Source organism: Pinus tabuliformis, chromosome 8, assembly GCF_031772625.1.
Source record: "Pinus tabuliformis cultivar Carrire ecotype Pingquan chromosome 8, CPIR1, whole genome shotgun sequence".
Classification (NCBI taxonomy): Eukaryota; Viridiplantae; Streptophyta; class Pinopsida; order Pinales; family Pinaceae; genus Pinus; species Pinus tabuliformis.
The window spans coordinates 1,546,386,157-1,546,402,803 of NC_142294.1; positions in this window are offsets into that span (position 1 = coordinate 1,546,386,157).

Consider the following 16,647-nt stretch of genomic DNA (forward strand, 5'->3'; position numbering starts at 1 on the left):
ATATGAAGTCTAGTTATCACCAGGTTCTAATAGAGCCCATATATGTATGGAAGACCACCTTCAAATCTAAGAAATTCCTTTTTGAATGGTTGTTCATGTCCTTTAGGTTGAAAAATGGCCATGCTACTTTTATGAGTCTGATGGATGATATCTTGCGATCCTTCACCAACTCATTCATGGTTGTTTATTTGGACGACATCCTTATCTTCAACAAGAGTTGGGAAGAGCACTTGCAACACATTCAACAAGTCCTTCATAGCACAAATTGTGTACCAACTTAGATAAATGAACCTTTCACATGAGCTACATCTAATATCTGGGTTACATCATAAATGAGCAAGGCGTGCATGTGGATCTAGCTAATATCCAAGTCATTCAGGATTTGTCAGCCCTGACCACTCTAACAGAGCTTTGCAACTTTTTCGGCCTTGCAATTTTTTATCGGAGGTTCGTGTTGGGATTATCCCATATCACTTGGCCTTTGAGTCAGATTACCAAGTGAAAAGCAAAAGAATTTTTTTCCTAGTCCAAGTCCCAACAGAAGGTGTTCGTTGAGTTGAAGCACCACCTCTGCCTTGCACCTGTACTCACATCGCCAGACCTGTAGCAACCATTTGAAATTAAGAAAAATGCCTCCAACTATGCTATTGGTGCAATCCTCTCCCAGCATGGGCATCTAGTGGCCTATCATAGAAAGATAATTTCCAATACAATTCAGAAGGGTTTCCAATAATGGAAACATTATATTATAGGGTAAGAGACATTCATCCATACCGATCACCGATCTCTTCTATTTATACAGATACAAGGGAAGTTTCAAAATGATTTCCATTAGAAGTGGTCTAAATATATGCAAAAATTCCACTTGAACATTAAATACAAAAATAACAACACCAATCATGTTGCAGATTTCCTTAGCTAGTCCCTAGTTGCAGCACTGACTATTGTTCTCAACTCTTGTGTCCATGAGACCTATGGTCAGCTGCAAATTTGAAAAAATGATATATATTTTTCCACCACATATAAGATGCTAGTGGATGGAAAGAAAGTTCATGATTTCCACCTCTAGGACGCATTATTATGCTACCTAGGCCACCTCTGTGTTACTTCAAGTGAGCATTCCAAGATGATTTGGAAGGCCAACTACAGTCGAGTTGTAGGATGCTTTGGTGTGGAGAAAACTATGTTCTTACTACAAAATTACTTTTATTGGAAAAAAAATATGACAGGATGTTGGAAAATATGTTAGATCCTACACTTCCTATGCGATCGCCAAACCAACCATCAAGAAGTAAGGCATGTACACTCCTCTACCTACTCCCGACCAGCCCTAGGAATCCATCTCCATGGACTATCTATTAGGCCTCCCTTCTACCAAGCATGGTAATGATTGTGTATTTGTGGTCGTGGAAATATTTTTTAAGATGGCTATATTAGTGACGTGCAAGAAGAGTATCACAACAAAGGACTCTACTAAAATATTAGTTGAACGAGTGTGGGTACATTTTGGGATTCCACAAGCCATTATATCAAATCAGGATAGCAGGTTCCTAAGCACATTTTGGTCAAGCCTCTAGACACTATTGGACACCAAGCTCACCAAGTCGAATGCATTCCATCACGAGATTGACGGCCACACAAAGGTCATCAACAGGATAATAGTGCACATAATTTGCATGTAAAACTCCAAGCATCCACGAAACTAGGATGAGAGCCTTCCCTATGTGTAGGACAAATATAAAATAGCTCTCCATAGCTCGACTGGTCTCATTCCCTTTCAAGTGGGTCTGGGATTTCAACCATTGTGTCCGATTGATGTTGCCATGCCTCATGTGACTACACAAACATAATCCATACAAAGACAGGCTGGGGATGATAAAGCAACCAACTTTATTGAATGCATCCACAACATCCACCAACATATTCATGACATTTTGGAGAAGTCTAATTCCAAGTACAGGTAGCAACATGATCAACATCGGGTTCAACACAAGTTTCAGGTGGGCGACAAAGTTTTCTTGCATTTGTAGAAAGAACGCCTTACCGGAGCCCATCAAAAGCTCATAATACTCCGATATGGGCCTTACACCATCAACAAGGTTATGGGAGACAATGATTTTAAGCTCATCATTCCCCCATTCCTTCGTTTTCACGTAGTGTTCAATGTGGATCGCCTTCGACCATACTTTCCACCACTACTAGACACATCAAACATTGCTGGACAAATCACACCAATAGAACTAAGCCCAGACTGCATGGAACAAACCACGAATGATCAGATTATGGAAATAGAAATTAAGAAAACTCACAAGTAGAATATCCAACTATATCGAGTTCTCAAAGCTATCCAACTCCTGCACCAAGGCGAGTGGCTCACCAGGGACCAAGTTCAACAAAAGTTTCCCAATCTCATGGAGGCACGCAACGCAATGGGGTCCATTGCTTCCTAAGGGGGGAGGATTGATCTAGGTGGATATTGGTGGCCACCCACCTATTCCACTTGGACCCCCACCATTTTTTCTTTTAGTTTCCTTAATTGTAGCATAATTTACTATTTTTAGCATCTTTTCGGGACTTGAACTTCTAGAGTTGTTTTGAGGCCCTAAATGACGTTTTTTAGAAACCAGGGAAAATTGAAGCTTGCAACATAATTTTTGAATTGAAAGTTGTAGTGCTCATATATATCTTTCTAATGAGGTATTGTATGTGTCAAATGAAGATCGTATGCCAAAGTTACAACCCCAAGAAGTTGATGTACCAATTTACCCCAATGAGGCCCACAAACTTTTGGCGCTTCATCTCCTTTGGTTAGGTTTTTGGATGTTTAGGGTTTTCCATTGTTTCCCAATAATAAATAGGCCTCTGGGCCTCATTGTAACATAGTTCAAAAGGAATGTATCCATCACGTCTCTTTTGAGAGATAAGATACCATTTCCTGAGCTAGTTTATTTCCATTCTACATGTAAACAATTTTCACTACTTTCTTGTTAATGAATTGAAGTTTTGTTTTCTTTGTATCTATATGTTTATGTTTTTATCTATATTTCATTTTGTTCCTTCATAAATCTGGATCAAAGGATATCTTAAGCTTATCTATTTCATCATTCTTAAAAGATAAGTTAGACATTACCTTTACTATTTTGTTTGTTGAATCATTACCCACTGACACTGTCTCTCCTGCAGGGTTATAGTGCTAACACTATTCTCTTTCTCTTTGACTAATTTCTCCATTTCTGCCTCCATCTTCTATATCTATAGATTTTGTTCAACAATCATGTGTAACATGGTTTCTTTTTCTTTCACAAGCTCTCCCACCTCTTGAGCTTGAGGATGCTCTGTCGTTGGTAACTTAAGTCTCCTACACAAAGCTTGAATGTCAACATTTCTGCTTTTGATAATTTCTTGTGTGGCATCAACATCATTAGGATCCAATCCTAACTTAATGATGATATCCTCTAAATATTTAACCCTTGTGTCTTTGGTGAGAGAGGACATCCTTTCCATCTTGAGCTGAATATGCATATTGCTAAAAAAACTTTGGAATTTTGAAATAGTCATGGCAGAATTTGTTAAAGAAGAATAAATTAATTCACCTGCTTGTTTATATAAATATATTTGGTCTATACGGTGAATTTGTTTCGTATCAAATGTGAAGAGAGAAGTTTTATAATCATCAACAATCTTTGGAACTAGAACTTTTGACTCTAAGAAAGCCAATTGAAATTGCTTGTTGTTAGGATCTAATGTAGACAATAATCTATTATGAGTAGATGAGCTCTACTTCCAAAATTGTGAATAAGTGGCAGACTTCAGAGACTCATTCTTCTTCTTAATCTCCATGAATCTAGTAAATATATTATGACTGCTAGAAGAAGGATAAGCTTTTGGGTCCTATATTGTTGATTCCATTTGTCTCAAAGTAAATACAAGATCACTTGACACCAACACTGTTGTTGTTGGCACATGTACTTATGGATTCATATGATTTTTACTTTGTTTCCTTGGTTTTCCTTCTTTTAAACATTCTAAATTCTGTTGAATTTGATCCTAACGTAGTAGGAGAACACTTCCAACTGTTCTTTGGAGTTCTTTCTCTTTTAGGGGAGGAGTTTCAACTATTTGAGTTGGTGCTTGTTCTTCTGAAATCTCTTGCAAAGTATTCTCCTCCCAAATTTCCCTATTGGAAAACTGCTCAATTTCTAGCTTTGAAGTATGAATATAAGGAGTAGAATTTTGTTCAAGTATGATGGATATTATTTTTCCAATAGGATCATAATGTCAATTCAAACTCAATTTAAACTTCATTTGGGCTGGTAAACTCTCTACTTCTTTATCACCAACACGGGTATTGATGATAAAAGAACTAATTTGAGCCTTTAATTTAAATTGAGCCTTTTTTTCCCTCGACACAAAATGGAACTCATCTACATTTAAACTTTTCCTTATAAATTCTAGGGAAAAAAATTTCATAGGCAAAAGCAATAGTAGCTTATATGGTGGAAACTCACAACCATAAACTCTGATTTTTGTAAAAGTTTAATACAAATACCAATCACCAACTTTTGTCTACTCACTTAATTAAAAATCAATTTGATTTAAGTTGAAATCCTTGGTGTTGCATCACTACTGAGAAGACAAAGTGATATATACAAAAACTGATCTACAAAATCACGGAAGGAAAATTATTTTGAGTTCTTCCTTACTAATGAAGTCCAAAGGATAAGAAACTTTGATTTTCCTTGTGAATCCTTATTCTATAGTGACATCTTGAATCTTTCATATTAATGTTATAGGAACAAGCAGACCAACACAAATTGGTGTTTAAAAGCTATTTCAACACCAAACTTAAAAAATTCTCATGGATATTATCATAAATATATTAGTTGAAGCTGAATAAAACAGAGGGTTTCTTTTTGGGTGAAAAAAATGCCAAGAACCTTAAAATAACCTCATCAACCCATTCATCACTTTGATAACCTAATAGACAACAAAGCATTGAAATAATTTGTCTGGACATTTCTGGGAACATGGCAAATTCATCACTTTGAAATAAGGTGGATTTTGACAAGGAAATTCAGATCCTTCTAGTAAAATAGATTCGAAAATAAAAGCTCTCTGTTGGAAAGGGAGTTTCTGGTAAATTTCCATTAAAGACTCAATTGTGAAGACATGTAGGGAATTGGGAACACTTATCTATAGATCTTGAAGGATGGACTTTGGGGTAATGTAAAAGAGGGGTTCACCATTCCAAGCTACAATTTCTCTTTGGTTGGGTAAGTATCAAATTTCACACCAAGTGACGAACTCAGGAAAATGGCAGGTTTGGGGATAGGTAAACTATGGTAGCATGGATTCCTAGAAATTAAATTCATCACTGAAGTCTTCAAATTTATGGAAAGACAAATTATTTAGCTCATAGAGGTCGAATTCACATTTATTTTCTATAATTTTACAATATAAGCTGAAAAATGTTAATTCATCTACATTTTGGATCACAAGAGCTATATGGTTTTCAATTTTCAATTTTTCCTTCCCTTTATAATTGCTCATTTTGAAAATTTAACAAATAGTGAAGCAAATTCAAATACCATAGAAAGTTCAAGATGCTAAGTGGACCACTTTTGAACTTTGAAATTCCTCTGTCAAACGATTTTTTGACAATGATGTGAACTCTGAGAATGTTTGGTTGAACAATTGATAGTGAATTTTGTCTTTAGGATAGATTTACTATCTTTTAGCAGCTTAAATGATCTGATCTCAAACATATATTTGAATGTTTGTGGAAATTAAATGTGAATATTTTGAGATTAAATAATTGACAATTGGAAAATGGGATAGTTGTGGATAAGTTGGTGGAGAAATAGTGGCAAAATAGCAATGGACTATTTTTGTGGAACAATGGATATGCCAGAAAGGCAGTTTGCGTGTGTGGGGGGGGGGTGGGCTCGCAATTGTATATCGCCCATTGATCAAAGCGGAACTAATCACCACCATTGGAAGGCACACAATTTTTATTGCAGTAGAAAAGACCATTTATTTATATAAACATTAAAATAAAATAAAGAAATGTGCATAATAGAATGGGAATATTTATTACAAAGTTCTTAAATTAAAATATTTTTTGACTTTTTTAATAAGAACTTCAAAATTTTGATTATAACAAGAAATTGTTACAACATCAGCTCCATTTGGAGACTACTTCCTCTTGCGGGATGCAAAGAACATGCAAATATATGTGCCTTCTCCTCAAGCTATGGAGTCATTGATGTAAGAAAAACACACTTACTCTATAAATGTAAATTAGATCGATTATTTACAATGATAATGAAAGAAACTTACTTAATATTGAATTTAATGTTTCAAATATTTCCCACTGAATGTCAATGAGAAATAGTTTCCTTCCAGATTATGAATGATGAAAGTATTATTCTCTTTGACCTCTGTAATCTTGAAGGGACCCAACCAAATATTCTCAAACTTTCCATGTTTACCTTTGTATTCTCTTCTTGCATCTCATATTAGTACTAGGTCTCCTTACCTAAATTCTCTTTCTTTGACTTTCCAATCAAATAAAATCTTCATCTTATCTTGATACTAGAGTAGCTCATGCTGAAATTATTCCCTGTCTTGATTGATTTCAATCATTTGATTGACTCTCTTTGAAAAATCATATGTTTCCTCATAGGAGTCCTGCAAGATTTTCATCATTGGAAATGCTAACCGAGTAGGAAAAATAGCTTCAGTGCCATAAAATAATTGAAATGGATATTTTCCAGTATATCTCGTAGGTGAAACTCTATTTTCCCATATTGCATACTTTAAGTGACTATCCCAGTTCCTTTTGTGGTATTCTAACACCATTTTGATAACTTTGATTAAGCTTTTATTTTGATGACTCTACGAATCCATTCCCTTGTGGATAGTAAGGTGTAGAATTATGTAGAGAATTTTGGTATTTTTGACAAAACTCTATCATTTTAACAAAATTGAAGGCTTAAGCATTGTATGTAATTATTTCTCTCAGACAACCAAATCTAGATAAAATATTTTCTTCAATGAAATTCATAACTACATAACTATTTGTGTTTCTGACATGGATAACTTCTACCATTTTTTTGAAACAACCTATTGTTGTTATGATCCAACTATATTGATTACTAGACATGGGATTTATTTCACCAATAAAATATAAACCCCATTGCAGGAAAGGAGCTTCTACTAATACATGAATAAGAGGAAAAGATGATAATTTATGTTTACCTATAAAGATTTGGCAAGGAATGCAGCTCCGAACCTTTAATCCAAGTTAAGTAAATAGCTTAGGTTAATAGAAGCCTACTCTCAGTATCGTGTGTGTAGTCTCCCTCCAAGAATAGTGACCTCCACATACTCCTTCATGAAACTAGTCGACCACTCCTTCTGTTTCACTTTCAGTTAGACATAACAATAAAATATTCAAAGGATCCTTCCAATACATGTTGCCATTAACTATGCAATATTTCATAGACCTAAGTCTAAGAGATCTGCATTGATTCTTTGTGAATTCAAGAGGACATTTGAAATTCTGCAAAAAATGAACGATATCCTTATACCAGTTTGACAACATTTTTTTAATTATCAATATGCAAAGAAAAATTTGTAGGTATCGAACTAGAAGAAGGTTCTTATGGATTCTTCTCCTCTGAATTTGGAGAAGGTTCTTGTGGATTCTTATATTTGATATCTGTATAACTGAATTAACACCCAAAATTTTAGAATTTGATTATATTAGCAATTTATCCAATCCTTGTCCCTTTACCAACTTTGTTGGTTTGATATCCAAATCAAACTCTAAAATCTTAGCTATCCACCTTCCCCTTTTTCCATCTGTATCAGGTTGAGTGAGGATTGTCTTTACTCCATTGTTGGGTACATATGTTATTATTTTAGAATGCAGTACATAAGTTCTAAAATATTTCAAAGCATGAACTAAAGCATAAGCATGTTTCTCAATAATATCATACTTTAGTTATGCATCCCTCATGACTTTACTAAAGAAAGAAATTGGTAACTCACAACAATCTTCATTTTGTTGTAATAAAACTGTTGCTATTGTAGTGTTTAATGCAAAGGAGAAGATACTAAAAGATTGAATAATCAAGGCTAGCTAATACTGGTGCTTTTGAAAGTGTCTTTGAAAATGAGAAAATGAAAATCTAGCTTGTGCATTCCATTTAACTTCATGATTCCTTTTTAGCATATCAGTGATATCTTTTACAATTTCAACATAATTAGGTATAAATCTTCTCAAGAAAATGATTTTTCCTAAAAATGCTTGAATATCCTTCTTCGTTCTTGGCAAACTGATTAACTGAATAACACACACGCTTTTTGGATCTATTATGACTCCTTCCTTTGAAATAATATGTCCCAACAATTTTCATTCAGAAATGCCAAACACCGACTTTTTTGGATTAAGAGAAATACCAAACCACCTACACCTCTTGAAAACCTTCTTTAAATGTTTAATATGCTAAGAGTCAGATTCAAAAAAGACAATAAGGTCATCAAGGTAAATAACCATGAATTTATTTGTTTCTCCAACAAAAGCTAGATCCATAGCTCTTTGGAAAGTTGCTCCTGTATTTATTAAACCAAAAGGCATTTTGGCATACATAAATGTACCCCAAGGTGTAGTAAAATAAATTTTACTCTTGTCATCTTCATTGACCAATATCTGGTTATATCTTGAAAAGCAATCCAACATTGAAATTATGTTTGATCCTGTTAATTTTTGTAGCAAATAATCCATCTTAGGTAAAGGGTAATTATCCTTCAAAGGTAATTTGTTCAGATTCCTAAAATCAACACACAACCTTATTTCTCCATTATTTTTCCTAACAGGGACCAAATTAGCTATCCAACCATAATATCTTATAGGTACAATGATTTTTGCATCAAGTAATTTCTTCACTTCCTTCTCAATTACTGGCAATAAAATTGGATTTATTCTTCTCAATTTTTGCTGAAAGGGTTTGGCCTTTGGTTTTAAAGAAATATTATGTTCAATAATATATGTATCATATGTATTCATATCTTCATACCTCCATGCAAAAACATCTTTATATTCTTGAATAATTCAATTTATTTATCTTTGGTTTCTTGTGGCAGAGACCCTGAAATTTTGATGTTTTTAATATCATATGGAGTGTTAATATTGCATTCATGCACACCATATTCTTGGGAATTTAGGTAAGAGGACTTAGGAACATAATTTTGATCAAATAATATTTCAAGGGGGGCTAATCCTTTTGAAATATTATTATTAGACAGCTAAATAATATCAGGGCCTGTTATCTTTTGCTTCAAATTCTCATCTTGATGAAATATATTTTCCTGTATTTCCTCATTATTTTCTTGATCAATATGTAGGCATGAAAATTATTCAATTGCCTATATAATCTTTTTCAATTGTTCATCATCTTCAAATACTTGCCAGTGTTTCACATTGTCTAGGATAGAAGGCATGTATCTAACATCAACCTAATATTGCATCCAGAAGGAATATGGAACTTAGAAGGCGCTTGTTGAAACTGCCAAAGAATCTGCTTGTACATTATCCTCCCTTGGTAAAGATAGAATATTGAAAACCTAAAAATAATTTTCTATGCATTCCCATACCTCATTCATATAAGCTTTCAATATGGGGTGTTTAGTATAACAATAACTCCTAACTTGTTTCACCACTAATTCAAAATCACCAAATACTAATAATATTTGCACTTTCATTTTCTTAGCTAATTCCATACTAAGAATTAACACTTCATATTCTACTACATTATTGGTGACTTTGAATTCTAGTTTGAAAGATTGATTAATAATTTTATTTTCTAGTGAAATCAAAACAATTCCAGCCCCTGATCCATCTCTGGAAGAAGTTCCATCAAAATACATTCTCTAAATATCATTTTCTAAAGACTCGGGAATATTTAGAGTGTCTTCAATTCTATTTTGTACACTACATTCTTTTTTTGTAGCCAAAACGAAGCACCCTAAGTCTTGGTCAATGGAATAGATATGGTGATTCACAACTTGTCTAGCATTAGTAACTGTATTTATAAATCTAACTTCTCTATACAATCTTAAATTTTCTCCTCCATAAATTGGAATGGTGGCATATGACATATCCATTTGTAAATTTCCTCCAAGCTTAGCACACCAGGACCTTGATAGCAACATACCAAATTTGGGAGGGATATCTGTGACTACTATATCCATTACCACACTTTTTACATGGATTTGAGCTAAGGTCACTACCAAATATTTGATTAGTCCCAAACACTGCACCTTCTTAGAATCAAAAGTATACAAATCATGGTAAGGCCTTGTCACCTGCAATTGAAGTTGATCCATAATGATTTTTGGCATTAGATTATGAGATGCACCTAAATCTAACATACAATTATAAAGGAGAAAATCATGGACCTTTAGAGTTAGATAAAAAGGAGGAACACTCTCATCTTGAATATCAAGACTTGGACCAAAAATAATATAAGGTTTTTCATCTTGCAAATTGATCACATCACCTTCAACATCCACACTTGAAGACTGCATCCATTTAGACACTTGTTTCTTATAACCAAGATTTCTTGTCAGTTCAGATAAAGGAATTGGAATTTTAACCTTTTCTAATTCCTTTTCTACATTAAAAATAGAAGGAACCACCTTTTCCACTTTTGACTGATCTTGTGACTGTGTTTGCTGCTATGAGGATGAAGCTTCAACAATTTTATATTGTGATACATCAAAAGTGACTTTCTTAATTGGTCTACCTGGATTTTGTCTTGGTCTTAAAGCATATCCTTTATTAAGTTCAACAATTAGAAATTCTAAAAAAACGTAATATTTGAAAACTTCAGAAGATTCAACACTCTAAACTAAAGATTGGTTTTGATTTATGGAACAATAGCACCTTCAAGCGGTTGAGCAACAAAATAATTCATATAATTTACATCTGGTGTTATTTTCTCGATATCTTGATCATCAATCATTAATAGACGTTGAATTTGTTGGTCAGTATTTTTTTCTATTTGTATAATCTATGGTTGGAAATGCCTTCTGTAAGGTCCCAGAGGTCTATTTACATTTTTTTGTGCTTGTCTAGGCTGATTTTTCATTCTTGAGATCCTCTTAGAGAAGTTTCTTAACATTGAAGTAATTTCATCTATTTTATGATCTTCTTCCTTAATTTTGGATGATGAACCAACTTATGTTTTTGCTTTTAACTTTCTCTTTGCTTCCTCTACTTTGTCTCTCAACTTGACTGATGCTGCTTTGTCATCCTCAACTTAAATTGCATCAGTTTGCACGTCTACCAATGTTCTAGATTTCATTCTCTCAACATTAATGCAAAATCATCATCAAAAGCCTTATAAAATCTAACTTTTGCCGAATTAGCTGGGGGTTTACAATATGCAGGCATCTTGTTATAAATTTTATTGAACCTTTTAATGAAATATGATACAGATTCATTAGGATTTCTTTTAAGATCATCAAAATCAGTTAAATAATAAACAAGGTCCTTCTTGATTCCCCACTGATTTATGAAAATATTGGTTAACTCTGCCCATGAATGAATAGAATTTTCCTGTAGCTTCGTGAACCAAACTCTAACATTTCCTTCCAATGATTGGATAAACAACCTCATATATACATCTTCATGTTCTATATTCAAATTATCTGCAAAATCTAAGAATGCAGATAAATGATCTTCTGCATTTGATCTTGTTTCCCCATTGTATCTAGGTAAGTGCTTTAGATATCCATCAGGGAAATCATGAAGTTGATCTATTGGTGGCAATATTAATGTTGCATATCTAACAACCATAATTGGTTGTGGACTTGGCTGTTTTGGTGATGAATGTTTCTTAGGGGATGGTTGTTTTGAGATTATAGGATTTTTTGGAAATTGAGGATAAATAATTAAATTTTTTACTTTAGGAGCAATTATCTCTTGATCTTCATATGCCAGGGGATTTGTATAAACTTTGAATTCCTCTTCAGGTTTATCAAAAGTAGAAGGATAGGTATGAATAACAGAGGATATAAAATATCTTGGTTTGAGTCCAGGTAATTGTAATTCAAGTTCCACTTCTATATCAAAATATTCTGAAAGGGACACATGGAGTTCAAAAGAGTCAAGTTGATGAAGCAGTAGAGCATTTTGTAGATCTATTCCTTTAGAATGAAGTTCCAATACTTTAGGAGGTAGATCAGATAAATTAGAAGGTATTGGGATGAATTTTGATTGTTCAGGTTGTGAAACCATTTCTAGTAAAATAGAAGAATAAGAAGAAGAAGAAGAAGAAGAAGAAGCTTCAAGTATACATCTGAGGGAAACAATACATACACATCTCTCTATATCTGATAATGGTGCAAGTAGTTCAAGATGAAAATGAGATCTAGTATGCGTGCATGAAGCTAAATTTTAAAACAATGAAGTCACCAGGTCAAATATTTAATCCTAGTAGCCTCTTATTCACCATTAATAGGAAACTTGATTCATTATCCCAGGGAAAAAATTCTTCAAAATTAGTTCCCCCACAACCACGCATTTTGGATGTTGTATCTTTGTAGACAATCCTCGGTCAAAGAACTATGCCAAAGCATCAATTTTGAGGGGTTTTTATGAAATGGATGACCCAAAGATGTAAATACTTGTCTATGCCTATAATTCTTATTCCTTTAGATCAATCAAAAGTGTCGATGTTCCATTATGAAAGAAAACAATCTTTATAAGTTCTTTGAAGGAAGAATGTAGAAGAACTTAGAAGATTAAATATCCTTCCTAGACATCTAATCATCTAAGCTAAGAAGAAATGTATATATGTATCTCTATAGTGAAAAAAATATGTTTAAGTATAACATAAAAGCAATAATCTATTAATTTATGAGTATCCAATTAAACATATTATTTAATTATTACACAATATAGAAAATAAGCTTACTAGGGATGTCTGGGAAACTTATATTCAACCCTGCCCTTCCCAATGTCCTACAGTATCTCAAAAATATGTGGAAAAAGATTATTAAAATCACTAGAAAACACTCACACATACACAAATTCTGCATAAATGGAAACCAAAATACTTTGATTATCTTGAAGATGAAAGTATTACAACAGTATCACCAAAAATATGCTCCAAGTATCAACCCTTCTTACTTCAAATTATCAAGTATATATAGGGTTCTTACAAAATATCTATTCTATTACAGATTTTACAATAAAATAACTCTTTATCCAAGATAATTTTGATAATCCTAATAAAATGACTCAAAACTATAGATGCTCGAATTGATTTAGTGAATCTGCACACTATTTGAGGCCTTAGTTTCCATCTTCTTGCTTAGAATCAACATCCTTCTGATTTTGCTCATGAAATCTTTGTCTTATATTGAAATGCTTTGTGAAAAACCTGTTTCAACTGATAAGTTCAACAAACTTATCCCATTTCTCTTCATCTAGACATGAAAAAATGATTATTCTTCTATAGGCCTCATCATCTTCGGTATATTTTTCGAATGTTGGTTTAATTATGAAAAGGTGGTGAACTTTATGAGAAATAAACAAATCATCAACTATACCTTGAAGAAAAAAATGACCATTGATACTTCCTTTAACCTTAGCAACCTTGGATCTATTTATTGCTATGTCATGTAATAATGTCTAATAATCTTCATCCTGAATTAATACACCCTAAGAATCTTTCAAAGAAGGCATTCCTTTTTGTTTAAGAACATAACACTTCTTATGAATTTTTTTGATTTGTATCTCCATATTTTCACATTTGGTTTCTAACTGCAACATTAGATTTTTCTTGGTCAATACCTTTCTTACTTCAATAATTGCATCTGTGATGTCCTCAATGCCCATTTCCTCCATTTCCTCTCTTGTTTTTGAATTCAAGACATTGATAATTCTATGAGTGTCTCCAGGTTTATTGTCTAGCTCTTCTTTAATGTCTTCAATAACCCATTTAGCCTTCTTTAGTAAATGCTCCTACTCAAAGATGATTTCTATTGATGGCCACAAGTCAGAAATTGCAAGATTTATATCTATCTAGATTTGTTGCTTTGCTTTTGCTAAAATTTGTGCATTAATAGATTCATCTGAGTATTTCTCTAGCTATTTTATAAGCTTGAAATTATTTTGTAGCTATGGTAGATATGCATTAGCTTCTTTAATCTTAATGGATTTGAGACTTCTGCGATCTACATTATGAGTGGTTATATCTTCCGGATCCATTGCATTTCGTTGTTTTATGCATCAACGTTTCGAACCATCATCTGTGGTTCATCATCAGGATTTAGATTTGTGAAGAAGTCAGAGAAAGATGAGGATAAATAAATAAAGGTTATGGTAGGTAGTGTAAAGAGCCAACATGTTTTGATGAAGGTTAGGTTTTTAATTAATTTATAATTAATTTAATTTTGTTTAAATTTAAATTTAAATTTAAATTAATTATGAATTTTGTTTTAATTTAATGTGTTTTCAATAATATAATATAATATAATATAATTAATTTTAGTTTGATATAATTTTAATTTTAATTTTTAATTATATTCTATTTAATTTTAATTTAATTTTATTCTAATTAGGTTAACTAAATTGGATTAGAAGATTTAATTTATTTTAATTTTAATTTAATTTAATTTGTTTTAATTTAATTTAATTTCAATTATATTTTTAATATAATTTATTTTAAATTAAATTAAATTTCTAATTTTTATTTTAAATTTATTTAATTTTAATTTTAATTTTGTTTAATTTAATCATGATTTATTTTAATTAATTTAGTTATAATTTTAATTTTAATTTAATTTAATTATGGTTTTAATTTAGTTTAATTCCCCGGATGCGGGTGATTGAGGCGGCATTTACGGTGAAGAGACAGGAGTGGGGCGAGGCAGTTCGACACCTGCCCACCCAGTACAAAGAGTTAAATACTTGTAAGCTGGAGAGCGCTTGGCATGCGCGCAGTGTAAGGTTAAACAACTCACATTCTAGTGGCTCTGGTTCATACTTCTTGTCTACCGCGACGGCTCTTCCCTCCGCACGCTCTGACCTGCAAGAGATGATGGCGTTCTTCAATGCTGCAGTAATGGAAGAGGCATCTCGAGGCATGCCAGGAAAGGTTAAGGCCAGGCTCTGTCCTGGGTTCGCGATGAAGTCATTTGGGCTGTTTCACTTGGCTCATTCCCTCGCCTCAGGTCTCATTTCGGTTTTCAGGCTATCTAAGGTTAGCTCTGTTTTCTTTGAGGTCTCTCGGCACTTGCTGGGGAAAGTCTCTTTGGAGCTTGGCTCGGCCCTCCTGGAGCGGCTCGTGCTGCTCCTCTTGTTCCTCCGCTGGGTTTCGAGCTATTGTCTGGTGGTCTTAGTCTCGGCATTTCATCATCCAGTCTCAGGTCTTGTCTCTGGCTTCAGGTGGTGGGTTTTTAGTTGTGTTTTCATAGCTTCTGTCCTGACGATTTATCATCTGGTCTCAGGCCTCGTCTCTGATACAGGGTGGTAAGAGATTGGCCATGTCAATCTTAAGGTCGCTTGAACTTTCTCTGGAGAGAATCACTTAGTGTTCAATTTGGTTTTGCCGACGAAGGGTATCCGTAGGCTCCCCTCCTGGTCTCAGTGTCTCTGTTGCTCCGCTTGCCTAATAGCTGCTCGGCCTGTCCGGCATCTCACTGTCGCACCCTCACAGATGCCTCGACTTCGCCAAAGAATGGGGTGCCGAAGAGGCCAGCCCCAGTGTGCACCAATAAGCTCGTCTTTTGATTCACCTTCCCTCTCCAGTGAACTATTTACCGGTCGCTACCCCAACATGTGCAGTGGGAGAGGGCAGCTCCGTGCCTCCAAACACCACCCTGGGCCTCCTTCCTCGTCTGGCTCTGCAATTTTCTCTTTTAATAGCTCCCTGCATCAGCCTAGGATAACGACTCACATTACGGTGGTCTTCCATGAGACTACTCAGATGGAGGACTCTGATTCTCATCCGGGAGGATTGGGGGCAGTCTCTGTTCCTTCTCCTTCCATCCAACTAGGAATTGGAAATGCGCCTTGGCAGGATTTGAATTTTGTGGGTTGTAGCACTCAGGATGCGGAGATGATGCCGGTTGACCCTGGCCCCTCTGATCAGAACGTTGCTCAAGCTAAGGATGTGCCAGAATTTGGATGGTGCCGTATCATGGAAGAACCACAAGATGACTAGCGTGCTCTCCCCGGCGTCGTTTTTTTGGTTATGCTATGTCTATCACTGGGCAAGTTTGCTATGTAAACTGTGTTGTGGATTTCCTGTGTTTTTTGATGTTTTTGTTAACTATGAAGCACCAGGAGAGTATCATCCCGGTCCCCTGCGCGGGTTCTGAATTCTGTCTTCTCACCTGTTTTTTTCCTGACAGTTCTGCCTCTCATCAGAGCAGAGTCTTGACTTCGGTCTCTATGTAATTATATTTCTCTACTTTGTTAATAGAATTAGTCTTACTCAATAAATAAATAAATAAATAAATAAAATAAATAAAATAAAAAATAAATAAATAAATAAAAAAATAAATATATATATATATCTATATATATATATATAGATATATATATAAAATAAAAAAATTTAGTTTAAT